Here is a 7,727-nt window from a genome sequence, read left to right on the forward strand (position 1 = left end):
CCTCCCCTCTCCTCACCATCCAACGCCCAAAACACTCCTTTTGGGTGCACCAGCGATTTACATGTACTTCTTTCAATTTAGTATACTGTATTCACTGCTCACAATGCAGTCTCCTCTACATCGGGGAGACCAAATGCAGATTGGGTGACCGCTTTGTGGAACACCTCCGCTCAGTCCGCAAGCATGACCCCGAGCTTCCAGTTGCTTGCCATTTCAGCACACCCCCTGCTCTCATGCCCACATGTCTGTCCTTGGCCTGCTGCAATGTTCCAGTGAACATCAATGCAAGATCGAGGAACAGCACCTTATTTTCCGATTAAGCACTCTACAGCCTTCCAAACTGAACATTGAGTTCAATAATTTCAGAACATGACTGGCCCCTTTTTTATTATTATTTTATTTTATTTTGTTTTATAATTTTTTTACCACATGCCTGCCTTAAACTGGATTTTTCATGTTTATGATTTTGGCTAGGGCTATTCATTATTCTGTCATTAACACTCTCTCTGCACTAATGCTTTGTCTTTCACCACACCATTAGCACACTCTCTTTGCCTTTGCCCCATGACCTCCTTGTCAGTTAGTCTCTCCAGCCCTGTGTCCTATCACACACCTTCCCTTTTGTTCTCTTACCTCCCCATCCCCATTTTACTTGCTTAAAACCTATTACATTTCTAACCTTTGCCAGTTCTGATGAAAGGTCACAGACCTGAAACATTAACTCTGCTTCTCTCTCCACAGATGCTGCCAGACCTGCTGAGTATTTCTAGCACTTTATGTTTTTATTTCAGATTTCCAGAATCCGCTGTCTTTTGATTTTATTATTACTAACATAGTTGATCCGCCCTCTGAAGTGGCCAAGCAAGCCATTCAGTTGTATCAAGCTGCAGTTCAAGAAGAAGGCACACAATTGACAATTACAAATCAGCGACACTTGTATCCCGAGAATGAAGAAAGAAAACAAATCTCACCCAATTCCACTTTTCATATGCGAGTATAGATAGTAAGGGTCAGCCGGATGTTCATTGACAGTCATCACTGTTGAGTCAAATCTGGCAGCTCAGTTTCACACTGGGGAGTGTTCAGAGGAACTATGAGATTGACACTGATGCAAACTGGAGCAACATTTACTAAGGAAACCTGTTGCTGTAAGCAGCTGGAGAACATTCGAAGAATTATGTGCAGCAGACAGTCAAATTATTTATGTTCTCTCAGAAATCTAATGGAAAGATAAAAAAAACCTCCAAGGACATAATCTTTGGCCTCCTTATCTCGAGAGACAATGGGTAAGCACCTGGAGGTGGTCAGTGGTGTGTGGAGCAGCGCCTGGAGTGGCTATAAAGGCCAATTCTAGAGTGACAGACTCTTCCACAGGTGCTGCAGAAAAATTTGTTTGTCGGGGCTGTTACACAGTTGGCTCTCCCCTTGCGCCTCTGTCTTTTTTCCTGCCAACTGCTAAGTCTCTTCGGCTCGCCACACTTTAGCCTTTATGGCTGCCCACCAGGGACCTCCAAGGACATAAGAACACTTAAAAAAAAAGCACTTTGCAACACAGCTGTATCAAATCACAAAGTTCAGTAAAACAGAAATAGACTGATCTCAAGCTGGGTATTTGAACCAAATAGACTAGCAAAGATCCAAATTTGATCTCAGATGATGTAACAGGTGAACTGTATAGGATGCTCATGAATATGTAGATCTTCTGGAGACCTCAAGGATCCATCCTTTGCCCCTTTCCCTTTCAAATTATGTCAGCTGTGGCTCGGTTGATAGCATTCTTGTCTCTGAATCGCCTGGCGCGTTTCCTATGTTACAACTGTGACTACACTTCAAAAGCACTGCATTGGCTGTAAAGTGCTTTGGGACGTCCGGCCTTTGTGAAAGGAGCTAGATCAATGCAAGTCTTTGTTTCTTTCTGCTACTTGGTGACATCAGCTGAACACATGGAGTCAGCTTCCACCCATGTGCTGACAACACGCAGCTCTATGTCACCACCATGTTTCTTGAGTCCTCCACTGCCTAACTTTCAGACTGTTAATTCAACGTCTTTATTTTTATTAGAGATACAGCACTGAAACAGGCCCTTCGTCCCACCGAGTCTGTGCTGACCATCAACCACCCATTTATACTAATCCTACACTAATCCCATATTCCTACCACATCCCCACCTGTCCCTATATTCCCCTACCACCTACCTCTACTAGGGGCAATTTATAACAGCCAATTTACCTATCAACTGCAAGTCTTTTGGTGGTGGGAGGAAACCGGAGCATCCGGCGAAAACCCACGCAGACACAGGGAGAACTTGCAAACTCCACACAGGCAGTACCCAGAATTGAACCCGGGTCACTGGAGCTGTGAGGCTGCGGTGCTAACCACTGCGCCACTGTGCCGCCCAGTCTAATCTTAGATAAGTTGTAATTTCCTCCAGTCAAATGGGAAAATCAAAGCCATGTCTTCAGCCCACACCACTGGGTCCATCCCCCTCCCTGGCCACTATCTCAGGTTAAACCAGACAGTTCACAATTTCAGCACCCTATTTGAACCCAGGCTGAGCTTCATTCCATATGCTCTATCACCAATACCTGAATAGCTTACCTCTATTTTAACATTAAGATCTGGAAGCACATTTACACAAACAGTAATGAAAATCTGGAACTCTCGAACTCTCCAAAATACTGTGGAAGGTGCGTCAAATGACATTTTCAAGACTGAGATCAATAGATCTTTGTTGGACAGGATGTAGGCCATTCAGTTTCTTGAGCCAATTAGATCATGGCTGATTTTTACCTCAACTCCATTTACCAGACTTAGTTCCATATTCCTTGTTACCTTAACTTAAAAAAGATCTTGAAAGCTCCAAATGTCCCAGCATCCGCAGCCTTTTGGGAGAGAGAATTTTAGATTTCTACGACGCTTTGTGAGAACAAACACTACCTGATTTCCTTCCTAAATAGGCTAGCTCTAACTTTCAGACTGTGATTAAGATGAAAATTTGATTCCCCCACCAGACCAAAGAAGTATAGATCAATCATGATCTAAATGAATAGCAGGACAGGTTTGAGGGACTGCATGGTCTACTCTTCTTCCTAATACCACCCACTTCCAACTTTTAAATATTGTCCACTCTTCTGCTGATGAAATGCACACCCATGCCTTTGTCACCTCCAAACTCAATGATTCCAATGCTTGCCTGTGCTTCCTCCCATCCTCCACCTTCCATAAACTTCAGTTCAAACATTTTGTTAATTTTAAAGAGCATCAAGTTCCACTCACCCATTACCTTTGTCCTTACTGATTTGCATTGGCTCCTAGTCTCTCAATATTGCCAATTTAAAATTCTTCCATTGTGTTTAAATTCCTCCATGGCCATGTCTGTCCCCATGGCTGTAACCCCGTCCAGCCCTGCAACCCTTCCAGAACTCTGTTTCTCTCTGACTCAGCCACTTGTGTATTCCCTTCCCTTTACCCCATCAATGTCAGCTGTGACTTCAGCTGTTTCAACCCGATGAACTAGAATTCTCTTCCTACACTTCTCTGTCACTCCACCACCCCATTCTGCTTTAAAACCCACCTCTTTAACCAAGCTTTTAGTCAGTATTCCAAATATTTCTTCCTTTGGCTCACTGTCTATTTTGTCTGATTATGTCTGTGACTGTTTTCATATTAAAAGTGCTATATAAATGCAGGTTGTTGTTGTTATTTCTGTTGTAACAGATGGGAAAATCTCAGCAAGGTTCCTGCTTCTGATTGCTATCTAGGCGGCACACTGATGCAGTGGTTAGCACCACAGCCTCATAGCTCCAGCGACCCCGGGTTCAGTTCTGGGTACTGCCTGTGCAGAGTTTGCAAGTTATCCCTGTGACTGTGTGTGTTTCTGTAGGGTGCTCCAGTTTCCTCCCACAGCCAAAGACTTGCAGGTTGAAAGGTAAATTGGCCATTGTAAATTGCTCCTAGTGTAGATAGGTGGTAGGAGAATTGAGGTAAGGTGAGGATGTGGTAGGGAATAATGGGATCAATGTAGGATTAGTATAAATGGGTGATTGTTGGTCAGTACAGACTTGGTGGGCCAAAGGGCCTGTTTCTGTGCTGTATCTCTAAAAAATGAAACATGCACATATGTGGACATCATAAGAATTTTTAAAAGATAACAACGAGAAAAGGCCGTTGGGCTTGGCTGGGATTTTAAGCACCAAATTGGGTATGTGGGAGTCAGGCAAGATGTTAAAATTTCAAAAATCTCAAACCTCACCTCAAGTCGCCACTTCCCTGTTTGACAGGGGGTGGACAGCCAACCATTCTCAGAAAGTGGATTGTCCATTTAAATATTTTAATGAGACTGGAAGCCAAGTTTACCCCCGGCCAGCTGGGTTTCCCAGGTCTCGGGAAAGCCAACTGTTCGAAAGGCGGAAAGGAGAGCTTTGGCTGAGAAGACTATACAGCACTGCTTGTGGATTCAGCATGTTCCCCCATGGCCCTCCAAGCTTACTTTCTTCCCTTGTATTGCAGAAGCCCCCCCCCCCCCTCAAATCAAGCCCCCTTTTCCATACAAAGACCCTATGGAGTCAGAGAACAGATCTTCCTCTCCCCCCGCCGCCATGTTAAGGGGTTGGAACTCCTCCCACTCTCCCATTAACAGCTGCAGGCTCCCTACCTGCAGCTATGGCCTGCTCCAGAGAGCTCCTCACTCTACAGGAAGCCAAGCCTGTCAATCAAGCTGACTTCCAAGTGGGGATCCTGTCAAAGAAAAGGTCGATGCTATGGAGTTAAAACTCCACAGCAAGCAAGGAAACTCGAACTTCCAGATTTCCCATCCAAAGCTCTGCCTCTAGCTCTTTGCAACCCACTCCTGTCAATATCTGGCCAGGTTCATTCATGGAGAATGACTAAATGGGCACTATTGGACTAGGTAGCTGCTGACAATTAAGGAACTGCATCTCAACTTAAGGCAGGATGGTCAAAATATGAAAGAAGATACCATTCTCACTGAAAGCGTTTCCCAAACTAGCTGCATGTCTGAATTCTGGATATACTAATGCCAGAATTATGTAAACATAGAATCTATATATATCAAATCAGAAATAACTATAAAGTTTTATAATAATCAGCATTTCAGGTTCTACCTGCTTATAGTGATAAAATGAAAATACTATGTACACTGCCTCCAGACAAGTACTGGATCCAGCAAGCATTTGCTGAATCATTATATACATTACAAGCAAATGCTCATTCCCTATGCACCAAAGCATGACCATATGCACAAAATATCTGATAATGTAGCATGCACAGGGTAAACAACAAACACTTTATACTGTTAATAAACTCACTTAGATAAACCATGTATCTCAGGCTACAAACTACAAATTAAGTTTATTAAGAAATTAAGTTAGTTGAAGCAAGAGCAAACACAGCAAACTTTCAACTTACACCAAACATGTTCCAAAATGATTCATTGGAGCATAGGAAATAGGAACAGGAGTAGGCCATTCGGCCCCTCGAGCCTGCTCCACCATTCAACTAGACCATGGCTGATCTTCTACCTCAACGCCATTTTCCCGCACTATCCCCATATCCCGTGATATCTTTAATATCTAGAAATCCTTTGATCTCTGTCTTGAACGTAACGACTGAGCCTCCACAGCTCTCTGGGGTAGAGAATTCCACAGATTCACCACCCTCTGTGTAACGATTCTTGCTCATCTCAGTCCTAAATGGCCTACCTCTTATTCTGAGACTGTGTCCCCTGGTTCTAGACACCCCCCTCCCCCCCACCTGCCCCCACTCCCTCCCCAGCCAGGGGAAACATCTTTCCTGCATCTATTCTATCGAGCCCTGTAAGAATTTTGTATGCATCAATGAGATTCACAATTCTGGTCACTTTTTATAGTGTTAGACTTATATTTCATACCGATGCCCATGTTGCAAAATTTATACATAAAATCAGAAATTCATGGAGTGTCCACTGATCCCAACTCATCATCTGCCTGGCAGAGCAGAAATTCACTAAAGAACTTACATTATCAGCATGCATTATCTGCTTCTCAACCTATTTGAAGTTCAAACAATGACAAAAGATGACCCATTGTAAACACTTCTTTCAATTCCAGATCAGTCAATCAAATTTGTTTTTTTTACAGGTATCAAGGAGGCTGCTTTGGGTACTGGCCTCACAATGTTGACCCATTTTCATGACAAAGCTAAGCTAAGTGGTAAATATGCCTCCCCTGTTGGGGCAGATAATCACAGCTAATGATTCTGCTTCTCCTGTGCTTTGGCCAAACTCACAAAAATGTATGAGGTATCTGACCAAACAATTTTGATCTGATGGGGGACTGTTTATGAGCAGCTTTTACATACAAGACAGGGAATGTTATTACACATAAATACAGACAACCTACTTCCAGTAAGCAATAATTAAAGTGGACAAATTTCTAACATAGCTACAAGATCCCATAAGGAAATGTTAAATAATAGAATGTCTTATGATTTAAAACAATATAGACCTCCAATCCATCACAATAGGTTTGCACTGTTGTGAGAGCTAAATAACAATTAATTTTCAAGTTTCTCTAATGGCCTGTGGGATAGAGGCAGATAAAGACAGTTAGTTCACTGTTTTGAACTGGGGTAGTGATAGAGGTGTTATGATTGGCTGGGCTATGAAGAGGCAAGATCGGTGAGAGTTCCTGCTTCTGATCATTATCCAGTGCCTCTTGAAAACTGCACTTGTATGGATATTAGATATAATGAACCATCATGGAATAACTTGCTGACTCCACTATGTTGCCCCCCATGTGACCAGTTTCTATGTGGGTGGTCACTCAATGAATGCCAGCAAGCTATTTGACTATGCTTGGGGGTGGGGGGGGGGTGGGGGGGGGGGGGGGGTGGAGGGGTGGTGGTGCGGTGGTTGTGAATCACAGCTAAGTATTATCCTGTGTTCACTCAAAAGCCACACAATTGCACATTTCAGCAGGTCATTGGATAGTAATCAGGAGCTGGAATCTTGACCCATTTTTTCCAATCCCAGGCCCACTCCCTCCCCAGCCAGGGGAAACATCTTTCCTGCATCTATTCTATCGAGCCCTGTAAGAATTTTGTATGCATCAATGAGATTCACAATTCTGGTCACTTTTTATAGTGTTAGACTTATATTTCATACCGATGCCCATGTTGCAAAATTTATACATAAAATCAGAAATTCATGGAGTGTCCACTGATCCCAACTCATCATCTGCCTGGCAGAGCAGAAATTCACTAAAGAACTTACATTATCAGCATGCATTATCTGCTTCTCAACCTATTTGAAGTTCAAACAATGACAAAAGATGACCCATTGTAAACACTTCTTTCAATTCCAGATCAGTCAATCAAATTTGTTTTTTTTACAGGTATCAAGGAGGCTGCTTTGGGTACTGGACTCAATGATAGAACTCCTAACTGTTGCTCTGGGAGAGATTAACTAATTCAGCATAGACTGGGAATCAGAGTGGGGACTTTCCTGGGCTCACAGTTCAGTGACACACTTATTACCAACCAAGACATTAGGGAAGGTCTGGAAGCATTTTGTAGAACTATATGGATGTATAATATTACAGTGCTAAATGACCGTGGTTTGATGACATTTACAGTGATGTGCAGGCCCAGACAACCTACTCTGTGCCGAATCTGTGAGCCTTTCTTTAGCAGCACTCAGCTGTAAATAAATTTGTTTACCATCAGTGAAA

This window comes from Heterodontus francisci, chromosome 35 (genome assembly GCF_036365525.1).
Source record: "Heterodontus francisci isolate sHetFra1 chromosome 35, sHetFra1.hap1, whole genome shotgun sequence".
In the NCBI taxonomy this organism is placed as follows: Eukaryota; Metazoa; Chordata; class Chondrichthyes; order Heterodontiformes; family Heterodontidae; genus Heterodontus; species Heterodontus francisci.